This window comes from Eucalyptus grandis, chromosome 10, assembly GCF_016545825.1.
Source record: "Eucalyptus grandis isolate ANBG69807.140 chromosome 10, ASM1654582v1, whole genome shotgun sequence".
Taxonomy (NCBI): domain Eukaryota; kingdom Viridiplantae; phylum Streptophyta; class Magnoliopsida; order Myrtales; family Myrtaceae; genus Eucalyptus; species Eucalyptus grandis.
The window spans coordinates 15,356,109-15,376,472 of record NC_052621.1 but is presented as its reverse complement, the minus strand read 5'-3'; the positions used below and the strand labels follow the sequence as shown (position 1 = coordinate 15,376,472).

The following is a 20,364-nucleotide window of genomic DNA, read 5'->3' as shown; positions in this document are numbered from 1 at the left end:
CCCCTTGCCGATGCACCCTTACAACTCTCTCTTTCTCTCAGACTTTCTCACTCGAACTCTCTTCCTCCCTCTCACTTGCTTGCCCGCTCGAACTCTCTCGGTCTCACTCTCTCCTTTGCTTCAACCGAATACTTTTGGTTTTCTTTAGTTAATTGTTTTGTTTATTTTGCATGCAGGTGACAAGCGTTTTCATGGGAAGCACAAGTGGAAGATGATTAAGGTAAGCATGGACAAGTGTAAGATGGCATCTCCCTCCCCCTTGTCCGGTTCTCTTCTCCTCCCCCCCCCTTCTTTCGGTCGACAGCTTTAGGGCCCCCATGGGTTGTGTCGCGACCAATTTTTCGTCGGGTGTGAACCACCTAGGGTTTGGCTAATGGATTGTTAAGCCTAAACTTAACTCGGGCTCTCCCAAGCCCATACCAATTCGTGACTTAGATTCGAGTTCTTAACATACAATTGATTTTCAATTAGGAGTCGCCACAATCTATTTTTAGTGGGTCGATTAGAAACCCAAGTAAAGTAATGGGAGATTTACTTTACTCCTACAAACCAGAGATTATGGGTACGGGGACTTGGTTACACTAGATTTCTCTAATGCCCTTTCGGTACCTTTATCTTTTATTTTGAAAAAATTGTTTGGCAAGCAATTTGAATTGATTTTAATTCCCTAACACGTGAGGCGATCATGCAGGTGCGCAAACCACCAATTTAACATCCAAGAAAGCAAATAAAAAAATGCAGGGACTTACCTCATAGCAACGAAAGCATCTGCGTTGTTAGATCAGAATTCACATCAACAATCCTAGATATGATTTCTAATTAACACGCAATTTCTTTTCTTTTTGTTTTCACTTATTTAATGAGAATCAAATGCATACCACTAATTTAACATGAAATGATATGACATGACAATAGGTCTTAAACTATATGAATGAGTAAAGAAAAACTAATGATTTCTTAATGAACATGCAATAATTAAATATGCAATCTAAATTAACCAAAATGACTTAATTTTAATTACGTGTGATGCAATACGATGACGCACAAGATTATTTTAACTAAAATGATATGCGACATACAATTTAATATGCGAGCTATATGTCACGCGACATTTATTAAATGACCTAATCTAATGATGGGCAATTTCTAATTAGAAATGAACCTAACAATAATCACTAAAATGACATGCATTTCATGAACCTAATTCTATATGACATGCAAATGACATTTTTTGTGTTTTTCCTTTTTTCACTTTTTTTAAATTTCGAAATTAATAATTGCCAAATAATTAAACATGCAATCCAAATTAAAAAAGAACTAGCAACCTAAATTAATTGATTTGATTTTTTTTATTTTTGAAAATTCGAAATAAAATTCCTATTATGAACGTGCTGGATAATCCTAAAACAATGAATATTCTAAACGAACCTAATCTAACTCAGATTTTTTCGGATTTTTCTTTTCTTTTACAGGAGCAATCAAAATAAGACATCAAGATTAGCACGCAACAAATCAGGCAAGATATCATCCATGTCCATTTTGGAATAAATTGACGAATCATATCTCATGCATGAGATCGGATTGGCCAATTTCAAATAAAATCGCGAATCGTATCTCGAGCGTGAGATCGGATTAGCGATTTTTCTCCGTGTGATTGCGAGTCGTATTTCGAGTGTGAAATCGGACTGTCAATCGTATCCACGTTATGAAATTAGGAAAATTTCCTAATTCACGAGAATGCAAAAGATTTCTTTTGGACATGATAATATCAACTAAACATTCAAACATGGTCGCAATCTACAAATTACGCATAGGATATATGAAACTGAATTAATCAAGATTCTTACCTAATTTGCGGTATGGCTCAGATATTTTTTCTGAATATGGACGGACAGTAGACCACGAGAATCACAATGAGGAATGTCTGACGATGGCTCGTGGTGGCTGTTCACGACGTTGCTCCGCAAGGATGATCAGGATGATCACGTGTCTTTTGAACGCGGCGAAAGCAAGTTGCTAAACTTCATGCGGTATGCAATTACATGGGAGATTTGAAGTGGACAAACACGCTGGGAAACAAAGAGGCACCACAACAGGTGGTGTTCCACTAATATGAACCAAGACCAAAGGATTAGTCAACTCTCGCTGACTACGCTGACTTTCACGAAGATGCTCACGGATCAACGTGGGTGGATTGTCAGAAGATCACGGCTTGACCAGGAGACAGAAGCGGCAATTGGAGGAACTCGGCACAGTGGGAGCTTCGTCCAATGAAAGGAACCGTAAACGCTTCGTAGAGGTAATCAGCAGGAGGATGTGCTGCAGGCGCAAGGGACAAAGCCAGCCTTCTCGACTTGGACGAGCGTGCTTCCTTTTCCCTTTGTAAAATCGTTCGTCTCTTTCTCTCTAATTGAAGCCGTCTCCCGATTTTTGTGTGCGCTGTGCTATGGCCGTATGTATCAATATGTGGCCTCCCCCTCAACTTTGTCCGTACGCGGTCCCTTTTATAAGCCAAAAAATTGGATCTCCGTGGTATATTTTACTTTCTAATTTTGCTCATGCAAAATACCACTGAATATATCGTTGCACCCCGCGCAATATTACCTTTTGTATTTATCAAATATCCCATCCAAAATTTTCCTTTTTGCTTGAAAATATATCATTTGGTGTATATTGCCTAAATGTGTGAAGAATCTGAACGGAATATGTGAAAAATTTTGCACTCGCCGTCGGTCCAATAAAATAAACAAAAATGTTCCTAAACTATATGCCATGTGATTTTATTTTTTCAGGGATAAAATTAACCCATAATTTTTTAAATGTCTAAATGGGTCGCCAAAATTTAGGTGTCAACAGGTTGCTTGATTTCAAAAGTTTTGGGGCCAAAAGAAAGTCCAAATAAAAGGCCCATATATTTTATAATATAAACCCATAATCTTTGCACCATTATGAAGCATTTTATTATTTTTCTTAAAGAAATAAATTTTACATTCTCATAATCCAATTGTTTCATGTACAAATGCATAACCAAAGTTCTTGCATGGAAAAAGAATTCCGATCAAGCGGCAAGATTTCTTTTCCTTACTTGTTGAAATGCACAATGAAGAGACGTACATGATCCTCAAGTTCGACCCAACTCCTCAAAATTTTATCCTTAAATTTCAGCATGCATATGATCCTCACGCAGGACCAAATTCCATCCCTTCATAACTAGAAAAATATTATTCATAGTCCAAAGTTTTCTCTTGTTGCACGGTTGATCAGTCCATTGCTAGACATATCATATCAATCCAATAAACAAATACGAATTAATGCCCATAAATGATATCAATGCCACAGTCCGGCGATACTCCCATCGATCGATCATGACTGTCACCTATCCGAGGATTGTCTAAATTTTTGGATGCCACATGTGACCACATACAATTATTTTACAAGGTATTTTTAATACGAAGAAGATTGACTAAATCCATTATTTGAAATGGAAGTATTTGAGTGCAAAGCACGATATTCTTGGCCGAGCATGAATGTGCGTGTGGTCATTATCAGAACTCGTCCTGATACGTTCACGTGGGACGATGCCTGATTAAGTTCAGATGCCCTTGACAACATATGCTAGTTGCAGTGGAGATTGGGCCGATACTCTTTTATGGAATGCCCTTGACAACGGATGCCGGTCACAATAGAGGCTGGATCGATATTCTGTGTGGAATGCCGTCTAAATGTAGACGTTACCGTGCCCGACGAAGTAGAACAATGCCCGATTATCCCGGATGACTGCCAACTGTTGAGTTGGCCGTGGCCGTTGGGTTGTAAATAATTGGAACACACTTGAGTGTTGAGATACTTGCACCTGATTATGGGATAAAATTGTGTGGCATGGAATGAGACGTGTTATAACGGTTTGGCCTTATAATCAGGACCCTTGTGAATAATTGATGAATGATATGAGGTGTTCCAATTTTTGAGTTACGCTTGTTGCGTTTATATATGTATATGAGATGTACTAATGTGTAGGGAGGTACTGAGGTGAGGTAAGTCCTATATGGTGCATGTTTAGGTTGCCTTTAGGTGAATTCTCGTCCTAATCGGGGTTTAGGATGTAGACTCACTGAGATTTTATCTCATCTCGTCATGGTTTAAATATTTTTAGGTCCCTAGGATGGAGAACCTAGGGCCCAAGGCTGAAGGGTCCGGAGCGTAGGTGACCTAATAGTCTCTTTTGAGTCAGTCTCTTGTGTATGGTAGAGATGCCTACTATCCTTTGATTGTCCGATGTCGGTCTCATCCCTAATATCATGAAACATTCTGAAAGGAACTTGAATTACCTATCGGACATAATTTAGAGCAAAAATATGCATTCATCAAAGAGATAGACAATTAAGGCTATTCTAGAATGAACATTTCAAAATTCAATGAGGTTTTCATCAACTTAATCGGGGTTCATGCATAATGACCTTTGCATCACCCAAATTTCCACCGGAGAAAATTATCATTCAGGGCAATCTTCACTCATGACATGGATTTCCTAAGAATACCAAATGAGAGACCTTCAGTTAGAAAGGACTTTCACTCACTCTCATTTAGAGGCTATTTTATGAGAATCACTCAATCTCATCATCATATCGACAAGGGTCCAAGTATTCTCGCAAGCGGTACGATCTTACCAATCTGAGAGGTCTTTAATAGGGACCATAATGTGGGTTTGGTCAATGGCTTAACAAAGGGACTCTTCGAGTCAAGGCTATTGAAAGAACAATTCTTTAATCATCTTCGGGTTTACAAGTCAAGAACCCTACAAAATGAGAAAGAAATAATCTTGCTCGTACTTCTTCGAGCAATGCTTATAAACATATGAACTCATATGTTAATTCAAGTGCCATAATCTGAAGAGACTTTGTAAATGACGTAACGTAGGCTAGGTTCATGGATTGAGAAATGAAAGGATCATTAGGCTCAAAATGTATGTGAATGGTGAGAGTTGGTGATCATCTTGGCATTGCCACCAGTTTTCTTTTTCATCATCGGGGATTGTCTTCATGAAATCCCCCATTGATTGTAAAAACTCAACTTTTGAGTTCTTTGAGTATTGCTCCATTGGAGATACAATCTTTGCAATTGACAGTCACCTTATCTCGACTCTCTTTTTTCATTTATGGGCATTGGCCTTGCTTTTACCAGGCACACCGCTTTTCATGCCCCTAGTTCTTATTCATTTTTTTTCACTTTTTTTTCATGGGCATTGGCCTTGCTTTTACCAGGCACACTACTTTTTCATGCCCCTTAATTCTATTTTGATTTCTATGCTTGCGCATAATGCATGCGTCAAGCAATCACACTTTGAATGACATTCGAACTTTCAAGGTCTTCATCGCCTTTTTACCTTGCCCCAAGTATGAGGGATGATCACCAACTGGGTTTAATTTGAAATGAATTCATAGGCTCAAATGGGCTATGCAATGGATAAAAGTGTGTACGGTAGAGAAAGAACTGCTCTTCGTCATTCTAAGGCACTTAAATTACCACATGAATTCAATGTAATAGCATGACAAGAAGATTGATGCAAGTGAGAGCAAGAAATTTCTTTTCATTTTCCTCACCTCATGATGCTGTCTTACCTCCAACTTGCCCCGATGTGGGGTGGTTCTTGACAGGGGTAATTTAAAAAGAATCTCCACAAGTGTATGGGGCTCAAAGAGGTTAAGCAATGGATCACCTGTAGTGTTTGGGATAGAGAAATAAACTGCCCCTCATCATTTCGGTCATCGTACCTTTTGCGAGAGAATTCTTTACCTTATAGATATGGAACTTCCTACACTCATCTCATAAGTGTATAAGTAGGGGACTGTGTATAGGATAAGGCTTGCCTTTCATCATCCTGACACATCTCATTCAGCATTCTTAAGCATTGATGTCACTCCATTGAGTTGTCTATCTTGACAAATCTCCACATGAAATTGGTGAGCTAAATCAATATGAAAATTTCTCTTTTTAAAAGAGTCTAGCAACTTTAAGCATGAAAAGCTTTTATGACTTCAAACAGACAAAACATGCCCTCATAAAAAAAACATAATTTCAAGCATTCGATCAATGAATTGTCCCACGAAGGGACTATCTCAGCAATTGGGTGTCCTTGGATTGTCCCTATCATCCACTTTTGCCCTTGCACAAGAGAACATGCATGAAAAGGATACTATGCATCATCTGATTAAATTCAAATTACACATCCATTTTGGCTCAGATCGAGATTTTATCTCAGTCGGGTCACTACCGAAATTTGTCATGCCCCCAATTTATCATCTGCAAGGAAAAGAATAGAGTGTCAATTCCAGAATTAATTATATTCATGAACACAATGTATCCATTTCATCCAAGGCAGATTATCCTCTTTTGATTTGTTCCATTATTTTCTCATGGAAATGAGAAACTTCATTTGGCCTTTGAGAATGACATCTCACACAAATTGTTATGAGATGTGCCACATATCACACTTTGGAATCCATATGATTTTCTTCACTCTTGGGAGATGTCATCAAGATCAGTTAGAAATGATCATTTGCCCCCACGTCTATTTTTCCTCTCGGATGTATGTTCCCAAATCAATGGGCCCACTATCATTGGAAATTGATGCGTTATTTTCAAACGCCTCTGTATGCTCGAGACATGAAGTAAATGAGTTAGAAAAACGAACAAGGGTAACCTAATGCATGCTTTATGGAAATGGCTTGAAAAATGATCTTTTTTTTTTTTTTTTTTTTTGTTCTTTTGGAATTTTTTTTGGATGAGGAAGCATGAAGAAGCCTAGTCCTCAGAATTCTCCTTGGATGATGTTTTTTCTTTTCATTGTTGGATATCGTCACCGGGCTAGTTTGGTGTACCCCATCATGTCCTCAAAACAAAACTTGTAATTCTATTGATATTCATCAATCAAATTACATTTATTGGAATGTAATGCTAAAGCACAAAAGAAATTGAAATCAATCCCTAAAAAGCGATAAGAATTCCCACGCAGGGGAAGGTGTATGCCCCTAATTAAATGAGGAAAGCAATCTACTTAGGATCATGAATCATGTGTGCTTGAGTTCTTCACCCTCCTTGATCTTGTGATGCAAATCCTCTAGGTCAGAGATTATTCCTTCTAGATATATCACTAGTCTCTTCATAGTGGCATCAAATTCAGCTACCTCAGGAAAATAGGATGGTTCGAAAGTCCTCTCGGCTCTCTTCTTTGAGTCATAGTTTCCTACTGATGATAGAGTATCTATATCACCACGGCCCTTTTGCTTGACGAAACAAGCCACAGTAGCAGACAATTCATCGACTTGACTTTGGAGGTACGCAATTCGTTTGTTTATATTGACGATGATATGGTCCAGCACCTCATTTTGATCCACCATTTTAGCCCTCGGTCGTGTACGGATGGGTGAGCAAGATCACCTAAAGGAAATAAATGGGAACGTGTAAGCATGATGCGTAATTAGAAAGTCAATCCATGACAATGATCTAATTGATTTTTCCATTTCTTTTATTCATGAAAAGTTCGTACAAGAAGGGCTATTCCTAAAAAGAGCAAGATCAAATTTCCTAAACATGAACTGAAAACAAATTAACCAAAGTTTTTTTTTTTTTCCAAATGGTTCATTGCATGGCAATTTCCTCATTTCATTTCGATTAACAAATGAATCAAATCAATGATTGACCTAGATTGTCATGGACCGACCCAAGAGTATGACAAAATAAATTGCATGGTATAGGGAAAGAACACTTACTTCACCAAGGAGAATCAATGGCAATCACATAGACATGCGCATGGTAAGTGGCTCGATCTCTAATCTATAAGGCTTATCAAGGTGGAGCCACAAGGATGATCAGACTAGCCATGAGCTTGTGGATTATGTCGGGTCCTCATGACTCCGGCTTAGTCAAAGGGCCGACCCGGGTCGCGAGCATGCGGACCGAGGTGGGTACTCTTGACACCATGAAAGAAACTTCGGGATTGAGATGGGCGACTCGTACCGCGAGCATGCAGTCGGAGTGGTATCCATCTCAACACCATCCTAAATGATCCTATGCGGCCCAGGTCCGGCGGTAGGTTGTGTGTGCAAAAGTGTAGTGTAAATGCAAAGCATGCACAACAATTTATATCAAACAACACTTCGTTCATGAAAATAAACCATACATTCCTACACCTCCCTGCAAAATAAAAGTTAGCAAACACTTCCCCTTGTACCTCCCATCCTGCAAAAACATTTAACACCTTAAATGTTAGGGACATACCTGGAATCCTCGCTGCCAAACAAAAATTTTTCAAAAGAAAAGAGAAATTGGCCTAAGTCCACTAAGAGTATTAACTCAAGTCCCCAGCGGAGTCGCCAAGCTGTCGCGACCAATTTTTCGTCGGGTGTGAACCACCTAGGGTTTGGCTAATGGATTGTTAAGCCTAAACTTAACTCGGGCTCTCCCAAGCCCATACCAATTCGCGACTTAGATTCGAGTTCTTAACATGCAATTGATTTTCAATTAGGAGTCGCCACAATCTATTTTTAGTGGGTCGATTAGAAACCCAAGTAAAGTAATGGGAGATTTACTTTACTCCTACGAACCAGAGATTATGGGTACGGGGACTTGGTTACACTAGATTTCTCTAATGCCCTTTTGGTACCTTTATCTTTTATTTTGAAAAAATTGTTTGGCAAGCAGTTTGAATTGATTTTAATTCCCTAACATGTGAAGCGATCATGCGGGTGCGCAAACCACCAATTTAACATCCAAGAAAGCAAATAAAAAAAATGCAGGGACTTACCTCATAGCAACGAAAGCATTTGCGTTGTTAGATCAGAATTCACATCAACAATCCTAGATATGATTTCTAATTAACACACAAATTCTTTTCTTTTTGTTTTCACTTATTTAATGAGAAATCATGCAATGCATACCACTAATTTAACATGAAATGATATGACATGGCAATAGGTCTTAAACTATATGAATGAGTAAAGAAAAACTAATGATTTCTTAATGAACATGCAATAATTAAATATGCAATCTAAATTAACCAAAATGACTTAATTTTAATTACGTGTGATGCAATACGATGACGCACAAGATTATTTTAACTAAAATGATATGCGACATACAATTTAATATGCGAGCTATATGTCACGCGACATTTATTAAATGACCTAATCTAATGATGGGCAATTTCTAATTAGAAATGAACCTAACAATAATCACTAAAATGACATGCATTTCATGAACCTAATTCTATATGACATGCAAATGACATTTTTGTGTTTTTCCTTTTTTTCACTTTTTTTAAATTTCGAAATTAATAATTGCCAAATAATTAAACATGCAATCCAAATTAAAAAAGAACTAGCAACCTAAATTAATTGATTTGATTTTTTTATTTTTGAAAATTCGAAATAAAATTCCTATTATGAACGTGCTGGATAATCCTAAAACAATGAATATTCTAAACGAACCTAATCTAACTCAGATTTTTTCGGATTTTTCTTTTCTTTTACGGGAGCAATCAAAATAAGACATCAAGATTAGCACGCAACAAATCAGGCAAGATATCATCCATGTCCATTTTGGAATAAATTGACGAATCATATCTCATGCATGAGATCGGATTGGCCAATTTCAAATAAAATCGCGAATCGTATCTCGAGCGTGAGATCGGATTAGCGATTTTCTCCGTGTGATTGCGAGTCGTATTTCGAGTGTGAAATCGGACTGTCAATCGTATCCACGTTATGAAATTAGGAAAATTTCCTAATTCACGAGAATGCAAAAGATTTCTTTTGGACATGATAATATCAACTAAACATTCAAACATGGTCGCAATCTACGAATTACGCATAGGATATATGAAACTGAATTAATCAAGATTCTTACCTAATTTGCGGTATGGCTCAGATATTTTTCTGAATATGGACGGACAGTAGACCACGAGAATCACAATGAGGAATGTCTGACGATGGCTCGTGGTGGCTGTTCACGACGTTGCTCCGCAAGGATCATCAGGATGATCACGTGTCTTTTGAACGCGGCGAAAGCAAGTTGCTAAACTTCATGCGGTATGCAATTACATGGGAGATTTGAAGTGGACAAACACGCTGGGAAACAAAGAGGCACCACAACAGGTGGTGTTCCACTAATATGAACCAAGACCAAAGGATTAGTCAACTCTCGCTGACTACGCTGACTTTCACGAAGATGCTCACGGATCAACGTGGGTGGATTGTCAGAAGATCACGGCTTGACCAGGAGACAGAAGCGGCAATGGGAGGAACTCGGCACAGTGGGAGCTTCGACCATTGAAAGGAACCGTAAACGCTTCGTAGAGGTAATCAGCAGGAGGATGTGCTGCAGGCGCAAGGGACAAAGCCAGCCTTCTCGACTTGGACGAGCGTGCTTCCTTTTCCCTTTGTAAAATCGTTCGTCTCTTTCTCTCTAATTGAAGCCGTCTCTCCCGATTTTTGTGTGCGCTGTGCTATGGCCGTATGTATCAATATGTGGCCTCCCCCTCAACTTTGTCCGTACGCGGTCCCTTTTATAAGCCAAAAAATTGGATCTCCGTGGTATATTTTACTTTCTAATTTTGCTCATGCAAAATACCACTGAATATATCGTTGCACCCCCCGCGCAATATTACCTTTTGTATTTATCAAATATCCCATCCAAAATTTTCCTTTTTGCTTGAAAATATATCATTTGGTGTATATTGCCTAAATGTGTGAAGAATCTGAACAGAATATGTGAAAAATTTTGCACTCGCCGTCGGTCCAATAAAATAAACAAAAATGCTCCTAAACTATATGCCATGTGATTTTATTTTTTCAGGGATAAAATTAACCCCTAATTTTTTAAATGTCTAAATGGGTCACCAAAATTTAGGTGTCAACAGGTTGCTTGAGCCCAAAAGTTTTGGGGCCAAAAGAAAGTCCAAATAAAAAGGCCCATATATTTTATAATATAAACCCATAATCTTTGCACCATTATGAAGCATTTTATTATTTTTCTTAAAGAAATAAATTTTACATTCTCATAATCCAATTGTTTCATGTACAACTGCATAACCAAAGTTCTTGCATGGAAAAAGAATTCGATCAAGCGGCAAGATTTCTTTTCCTTACTTGTTGAAATGCACAATGAAGAGACGTACATGATCCTCAAGTTCGACCCAACTCCTCAAAATTTTATCCTTAAATTTCAGCATGCATATGATCCTCACGCAGGACCAAATTCCATCCCTTCATAACTAGAAAAATATTATTCATAGTCCAAAGTTTTCTCTTGTTGCACGGTTGATCAGTCCATTGCTAGACATATCATATCAATCCAATAAACAAATACGAATTAATGCCCATAAATGATATCAATGCCACAGTCCGGCGATACTCCCATCGATCGATCATGACTGTCACCTATCCGAGGATTGTCTAAATTTTTGGATGCCACATGTGACCACATACAATTATTTTACAAGGTATTTTTAATACGAAGAAGATTGACTAAATCCATTATTTGAAATGGAAGTATTTGAGTGCAAAGCACGATATTCTTGGCCGAGCATGAATGTGCGTGTGGTCATTATCGAACTCGTCCCGATACGTTCACGTGGGACGATGCCGATTAAGTTCAGATGCCCTTGACAACATATGCTAGTTGCAGTGGAGATTGGGCCGATACTCTTTTATGGAATGCCCTTGACAACGGATGCCGGTCACAATAGAGGCTGGATCAATATTCCTGTGTGGAATGCCGTTTAGATGTAGACGTTGCCGTGCCCGACGAAGCGGGATGACGCTCGATTATGCCGGATGACTGCCAACTGTTGAGTTGGCTGTGGCTGTTGGGTTGTAAATAATTGGAACACACTTGAGTGTTGAGATACTTGCACCTGATTATGGGATAAAATTGTGTGGCGTGGAATGAGACGTGTTATAACGGTTTGGCCTTATAATCGGGACCCTTGTGAATAATTGATGAATGATATGAGGTGTTCCAATTTTTGAGTTACGCTTGCTGCGTTTATATATGTATATGAGATGTACTAATGTGTAGGGAGGTACTGAGGTGAGGTAAGTCCTATATGGTGCATGTTTAGGCTGCCTTTAGGTGAATTCTCGTCCTAATCGGGGTTTAGGATGTAGACTCACTGAGATTTTATCTCATCTCGTCATGGTTTAAATATTTTTAGGTCCCTAGGATGGAGAACCTAGGGCTCAAGGCTGAAGGGTCCGGAGCGTAGGTGACCTAATAGTCTCTTTTGAGTCAGTCTCTTGTGTATAGTCTTGTAGACCCAACTGGTTATGTATAGAAAGTGTGTTCCTACTATCCCTTTGATTGTTGGTTGTCTGGAGTTTGTTCAATTTGCTTTTGCATGTGCATAAAACGAATGGTTGGCGACGCGTCTTGTCATGCCCCAATCCTCGGGCACATACCCATCCCACACCTTAGCTAATTAATAGCGACGTCCCAGGACGCATCACCGACCCTTTCATTTTAATACGCATGTGGAAGCAAATAAAATAATCCCCAGACAATAAAACAATGAGATAGAAAAGTAGGGCTATATTTTTCACAACCAAACTTTTATACAAGCAAACCTCATAGTATATATTACAATACTATTAACAAGCCAGATCTCGACTTAGGGTTTTCAAAATAGGGTGAGGTCTCAATCTTCATCCGAGTCATACTCCGGGTCATCGTTGGGATCCTTTTCGAACTCCTCCTCCGGTTCCTCACTAGGGTCCTCCTTTTCGGGTTACTTTTCCACAAGTTCCTCCTCCTCAGGTTCCTCCTCCTAGTTCTCTTCTAGGTATACATCTTCTTGTTTAGCCTCTCTTTCTAGCAAGCTCCAGCTGGAGTCTGCTGTTGATTGCTTGGGAGAGTTGGGGTCACTCTCGAGCTTAGGTCTTTGGCATCGGTCACTGCTCCGTCCTTGGGATCCGCAGTCCCTTCTCCGAATGTTTCCTCTAAAACGAACAAAGGTACATCACCCTCTAGCATGGGACCTTCCCTTTGCCTATCATGATATTCACGATACCATGATTGATACTCGTGGGGCCTCAAGGCATCTTTATCCACATTAACCCAGACAATCAACTTAACCAGAATGTACTCTAGTCATTCCGAGTGAGGGTGTATCGGGAAGTGAGTTTCTATCTCGGTAACTTCTTTGGATATACCAAAATGCATGGGAGGACGAGGAAGTGGAGGTGCTACCATCTAGGGACCTAAAATGTTATCCCCACAACTGGGATGAGACTACGTCTCAGCAAGTTCTACCCCTTAAGACCCGATTAGGAAGCCAATACACTCTAGAGGCTGCCTAAGCACAACACGAGTTAAAAGACTTACCTTGGCTTCAGTTTTTTCCTACAAGTCAGTATATATCAAATATACAGGAACCACATCAACTCACAGCATCAGATCCAATAATTGATCAATCGACCTAGTCGATTACATGTCAAGCAAACCATTTGCCAGTCATTTTAATCCATACTATGCCATCTCCAAGATAATATATATCTAGTCACCAAGCCACATGCATTCTTTAAGGCGGCATACTTAGTCACCGAGCCATGTGCATTCTTTAAGGCGACATGTCTAATCACTAAGCCCCGTGCATTCTCTAAGATGACATACTTAATTACCGAGTCACGTGCATTCTCAAATGCGATATACCAAATCACCAAGTCATGTGCATTCTCTAAGGTGACGTACTAATCATCGAGCCACGTGCTATCCACAGGTGATTTATTTAATCTGCGAGTCACGTGCATTCTCCAGGACAATACTCTAGGTCTCCAAGCCACGTATTACAACTCTCTTTCTCATTACTTTATATTAAATCCATAGGTCACGTGCATTCTCCAGGACGACCTTCTTGGTCTCCGAGCCACGTGGTACAACATTCTTTTCTTTCACTTTATACATAGCCCATCAAAACACTATTGGCGCTATAAACCCACGCTTGATCATTTTCCAATCAATTTCTAAAATTGAATAACTTAGGAATAAAATCCTAAAATCATATTTAATTCAATTCAGCACAAATCAATGCTCAAATAAATAAATGGACTGCACCACGATAATCAGCATAAAATTATGGTCATTGGCTATCCCCGCCTAATTTCTGGAAAATAAATAAATAAATAAATAATTCCTAAAATTATTAAATAAATACAATAAATCCAATTTAGGCCCGTAATGCCTAATTGGAAGCCGAGACAAGCCCAGAAAATTATTGAGACTCGTTCAATAAATACTAGGACCTATTTCCTTGCTAACTACACTAACCATTTGCCTAACATGCATCATTAAGTCTCTAATTTAATTAATCTAATCTAATCTATTCACCTAATTGCACTTAATTAAATATAATTAATATTTAAGCATCATTAGCACACTAATGAGGATTAGTGAGCAAAACTCACCCGTTTCACAATCCATTCGGATCGAAACGTCGGGAACATCGTGAGGGCCACTTTTCTTCAAGGCGAGCCTAGGATCCGAGGTCCACAAATACCTCAAAACGGGCTTCAAAGTTGCTATGAAACCCACTTCCAAACCTTCTGTTTTGGCTGCAAAAACAAAAGAAAACAAGGCTGAAGCGGCGGCAGGGCTCGAGAGAGACAACGGGGATGGTCTCGAGTCCAAACCGGCGGCTCAGGTGGCTTCCTCAGCCACTCTCGGTAGTTGGACTGGTTCTACTTTGGCTCCTTAGGTCACAACAAGGTAGCTGGAACATCGGCGTGAGGCACAGCTTGGCAAACGGCAGTGCGTGTGGGCGGTGGCGCGTGAAACGGTGATGGCGAGGCAACGTGAGGTGACAACACAGCTTAGGTTTCTCTTGCTAGTTGCTGGTGTCGAACAAGCTGAGAGAGAGGGGGAATGGAATGGGTTTGGCTAGCCAAGGGAGAGAGAGAGAGGGAAGGATAAGGAGGTGGGGAGACAAGGGCTCCACATGTCATTTTTTTCCATTCTTTTGTCTCCTTTGACCATACTAGGCCACCAGCTGCTCCTTGGCCTCCATTAGGCCACCAATGCACATTAAACAACCCTTAAAATGGTCCATTTTAGCTAGGCCATGGGGGAGCTACGAATTTGAACAATCTTGGCTTCAATTGGACTCAATTCCTTTACAATCCAATCCCATATGGCCTCGATAAATTCAATTGACACCTCAATTATCAAATTGTTAATTTTCCTCACCTATGGAAAATTTTGCATCCCAATTTTGTGACAAAAAATAATCTCCAACCTCTTTTTTGAACAAAAACAGTCCTATACCGACTTTTTCCCAAAAAGTTTCGTATTGCAGAAAAATCTTCTAAGATTGAGTCAACATTCCTAAAATTTATTGTGACATGACAGAATCTTCAATTTCTAAAATTGGACTCGAATTCGCAATTAATTTCCATTCGGTGCATTTTTAGCGTGACCTAGGCTACCAGGTAGTTTTCAGAGATTTTTAGTGCAAATGACCCGTGGTCGATTTTCTTCGAGCCACTATAAACTCACTCAACACATTGGCGACTCTTGGTTATCGTGACAATCTCGAGGATTTAAATACAGACACAAGGTACCAAAACGATAGAAGAATTAGTTTAGGGCCGGTCGATGAGAATTTTTCAATTTAGTGGTGTCACCCATGATTAGCCACACATCTCAGTCAAACAGATCTATCTCTGATCTTAAATCGATTTTTAACTGTGCCGTAATTGCCTTTAAAGATGAGCACGGTCAAGAAGTCAGTTCCTAGTTGAATTTTCAAGTCAATTGCATTAAAATTCCTTAATAGCTTCCCTGGATAATCTAATTATCTCTAAAGTGATCAACTTTGAGAACAGCCTTATAGGCGCGTCGATGAAATGCCCGATTTATTCAATAGAAAACATAATCGAAAATTTGGGATGTCACACGTCTTGGGAACGTCGCATTTCAATCGACCATTGAGGGATGTTCGTGCGCTCGAGGTTCGGATCGGTGATTCTCTAGTGTACAGAGTAAAAAGAACAATAATAGGAAAGGGATCGTATGGACAAGTTTGTGTTGGTGAACCTGTCGGTCCTTCAGCTGCAATTGGTCAAATTGGTCCGGGAGTGGTAGAGGTGTACCTCCAAGCTCGATCTTCTCATTTTCGTGCTCAGTTGCTATATTTGCGTTGTCCCTTACATGATGGATGCTCACGATCTATAGGTAGCCATAAAATTTGAGCTTAGAAAAGCCCACAAAGCACGTGAAGATGGAATCCCTCTTGAGTGGAAAGCTTACGAGTGAGACATCTCAGATTGTCGCGTATTTAGTGCACACTCTACTGTGTGAATGCCTAATGTATATTCATCTGTGTTTTGCATATTGAACAGCGATCTGGGTAATGATCATGGCATTCCGCTTCCCTGAATACATTACAAGGGGCAGCAATGGGACTATAATGTCATGGTATGTGCATTCCCCTAAAATTGGAGACTTTTGCATGCTTGAAGATCGATGATGACATGCTTACGATATCTGGGATCTGCTTTACGTATGCAGGTCATGGATTTGCTTGGACAGAACGAACGTGACCTGGTGCAAAATAGTCTAGCGTACGACTTCTCATGAAGTGTCTTCTATGCAGTTTCTTTCTAATGTTTGGACATTTGAACAGATTCTAGGCCTTCCTGGTTTTCTCTCTTTCATTCTTTAATTCAGCAATCTATTGGCGGTGGTTTCTTGTGTTGCTGTTGAAGCAATCTCTATACTCGAGAAACTGCACTCTAACGGTAATGGCTGATTGGCTTCTGATTTCCTTTCCTGGTGTGACGTTGTTCTTTATTTAAGGGTCAACTAGACATGTTCAAAGACTGCGCTTTCTGATAGCTTCTCATATATGGGAGAAGTTCTTCTGAAGCAGTTTTTGCTGTTTAGATTTTGATTGTAGCATCTCTGGTTCTGCTATGTATTAACGGAATTCGCATTCCAAAAGGTTCCCCTTATTGGAAAAATTAAAATCCTTGAAAGTCCAATGATGGGATCCTTTTGTCCTTAAGACAGGATTATGAAGATTCAATGAGTGAAAACAGTCATATTGGGTTTGTACAATTCTATGATTAATGCTACAGATCATACTTGCTAGTGCCAGGTTTGATCATGAATTTTATTATGCTTCTTTTCCTGACAGGTACATTCATGGGGATGTCAAACCTGGTAATTTTTTTCTTGGTCCTCAGGGCTGGAAGATAAAGAACTGTATCTGACCAATCTTGGATTAGTTTATGGCCAATTTGCATAATCAATTGAAAAGGAGAAAAAAAAGAAAGATTCGACTGTCTCATTATCTTTGTGTCATTTATGATCTTGCAGCTAGAAGATGGCTAGATAATTCAACCGGTTTACACGTTAAGTACAATCAAACTCCATTTCGTTTCAGGTGCACTGGAAACGATCTTAACCTCCTCTATTGAAGCTCTCCTGCATGAAATTACCGGTGCATGCTAATTCATGGCTTACTGCAGAGGAACAACTTGGGTCGCCAGTGTACATGCTCGTCTTGGCAGAACAAGTAGCAGAAGGGATGACCTAGAGTCCCTGGCTTATATATGCTTGTTAAACTTACCTCCGGTCGTTTGCCCCGGCAAGAATACAAGGTTTGCTATATTATGATATTTCTTTAAAACGCATCTGTCTGTCCTTTAACCGCCATGGCTGATTCAGGGTAGGATAGCTCTCTCCTTTCTTGCAAGCAAAAGATGGCCACTCCTCCAGAAACTCTGTGTCGCAATTGTCCTGAGCCTTTCCTGCGATTCTCTGAGCTTGTGTTTAGCTTGAAATTCAACGAAGAACCAAACTATGCAAGATACATTTCTCTTTTCCAGGGAAGCATCGGTCCAAATCTGTACATCTGGCCCTTTAGTCTTCATGTTGCTAAAGAGGTAGTAGCCTACTCTCAGAAAATCAGTAGATGCCAGTAAAAATATCTGATAGGATGATCTCGTCCTCTAATTGAGCCATACGTTCTCCTTGCTGCAACATTCATTTGGCAGGTTGCAAATAAGGGAGTTACTTCAACTGAAGAAGATAAGCTCCAAAAGGAAGTATGAACGGGGTGGAGTGTATCGCGATGGATTGTCAATTATGATGCACATCCGCCCGTGAAGCAAAGGTAAGAACTTAAAAGTTGTCAGAATTTTCTTCTGCTTTTGTACATTATTGAATTTGTGCTTCACTTACTTCATGGTTTCATCTCATTGGCCCCTTTTCTTGTAGGTTTTACACTGCTATTCATGATTTGAACCTGCCCTTACAAGCCGAGAAGATATGTGTAAATGGAATGTTTTGTCAGCAGTGTAGCTTTTTGCTTAAATTTGGGGACCCTGATCATGGACAATGGCACTGGCTTCACTGCTCAAACTTGTTATCTTCCACCCGAATTTCTTCCCCAGGTTCCATTTCAGCTGCTCTATTTAGGACATTCATGTACTATGCAGATCCAATAGTTCCATGTTACTAGATAATGCATAACGCATTTGACCAATGCATCAACCACTCAAAAATGGCATTCTCAATTAGGGGGACTTAACAGCCTTTTTCAATGTTTAAAGGAGTGGATTTGGGCACGCTGGCTGGAGGGCTACCAGATCACTGCAATAGCCGGAGCAGACGATCACAGATCATATGTTGTAATGTCCAAGGGTATGCCAATGAATGCCTGATTTCAACTTCTGATGACATGGTACCATACCATTTTGACAAATTGTTCCCAAACCACCAAATGGAGGGTCCCGCTATCTTTGGCAGCATCTTGAGGTCAGCGATACATTTCCTTACAGGTGGATCAAGAGACAGTGGGCAGAAGGTTTCCACGTCACTGCCTTGGCCACTTCTGGGAGCAAATGGGCTGTTGTTACGTCCGATGAAGCTGGATTTTCTGCCCAGGTTCATAGATACTTCCAGCTTCAAGATTCCCTTTTTGTATTGTCTAAACCTGCAAGTTCCCGATTCGTTTTCTTGTGCTAAAATTAAGGTTGTAGAGATATACTTCCAGTTTCCTGCTGAAGGCATCCTCGAAAGGCAGAAGCAAGGCTACCGTATCACTTCAGTCAGTCATGGCTAGTTCGGATCACATTGCTTTTGTCTTCAGTATTACTGGAGTAGCGCCATCAAGGTAAAGTAAGAGACTCCTAACGTCCACTTTCCCCATTATCGGAACTCCTGTGATTAATTCAGCTATTTGCAATACCATCAATTTGGTTGCATTAGATTCGCTTCATGGAGCTCATATTCTCATCTTTTGCAGGAGATGTGGGCAAGGGATTACTATATTTCTTCCATGTGCTTCAGCCAAATCCTATCTTAAGATCCCAAGAATTCTACGTGTATCATTGGTGCTCCCGTGGGTGACTTTGCGATAAAGTGAGCAAGCAGCATCTCACATCTTTTTTCCTCTACTTTTAGGAGGCGAGGTTCGACAAGTCACTGGACATGGATCCATCACGTACAGAATTGTTTGAGTGAATAGTAGCCACTTTGTTTGATGCCCACTTGTGGAAAAGCTTTAGACATTGTGACATTGATCACTTTTTCCTCCTTTTCTCTTTTTCAACTTCCCAAGCATAATAAGCGATGGAGCCCGGGCATTAGAATGATGGGTTGTGCTTCATCACATACATTAGTAACATCAAACAGGCAGCATCACAGCAAAGTATTCGTTACGCCTTCAAAGTTAAACCCTGGGCACACACTCCGGCATCTTCAGTTCTTCATAGAGGACGATTAAACAAGCAGAAGCGGTGCATTGTTATATTTCCAAGGAGATTTTTAGATCTTGGTCAGTGTTTGTGTTCCAATAACTGGCTTGTCTCTTTCATAAATATCCTCACCAATTTTGGTTTGAAATATGGCTGCAGTTCCAATCACATCTGTTAGGACTTTAGGTGATTATATTTCTGCTTTGTTGCTCTAAAATGGCAAGGAATTTACTAGACATAGATATGAAATTTGGGTTCTCTTTTCGGAGAATACAGGGAACCTGGTCATTTAACTCCATTGCGCTTCTGATTACATGGCCTATAAGTTCTTCTCCCTTTGTCAAAGATCAAAAACGAGAGAACTTCCCACCTTCATCTCTCTAGCATTTTCGATGCCCCAGTGCAATTGATAATATCTTTTGGAGCAGTAAGACATTCATGTATGAAAATTTTGGCAGGATGCAGCAATCAAATGAATAGATCGTTGTAATATTGTTGGGAATAACGGATCCCCGAAAACCGGATTCGACACTAAATCGAACCCCTAAATCAATGCGGAAGACGAGCCCGGAAAAACAACACGTATCACCGATCCTAAAGCACACCACAGATT

General features: G+C 39.8%; 1 pseudogene; it reads left to right on the top strand.

The window, feature by feature from the left end:
• Positions 1-1,920: 1,920 nt before the first annotated feature.
• Positions 1,921-19,415, top strand: LOC104423631 (annotated as a pseudogene).
• Positions 19,416-20,364: the final 949 nt, after the last annotated feature.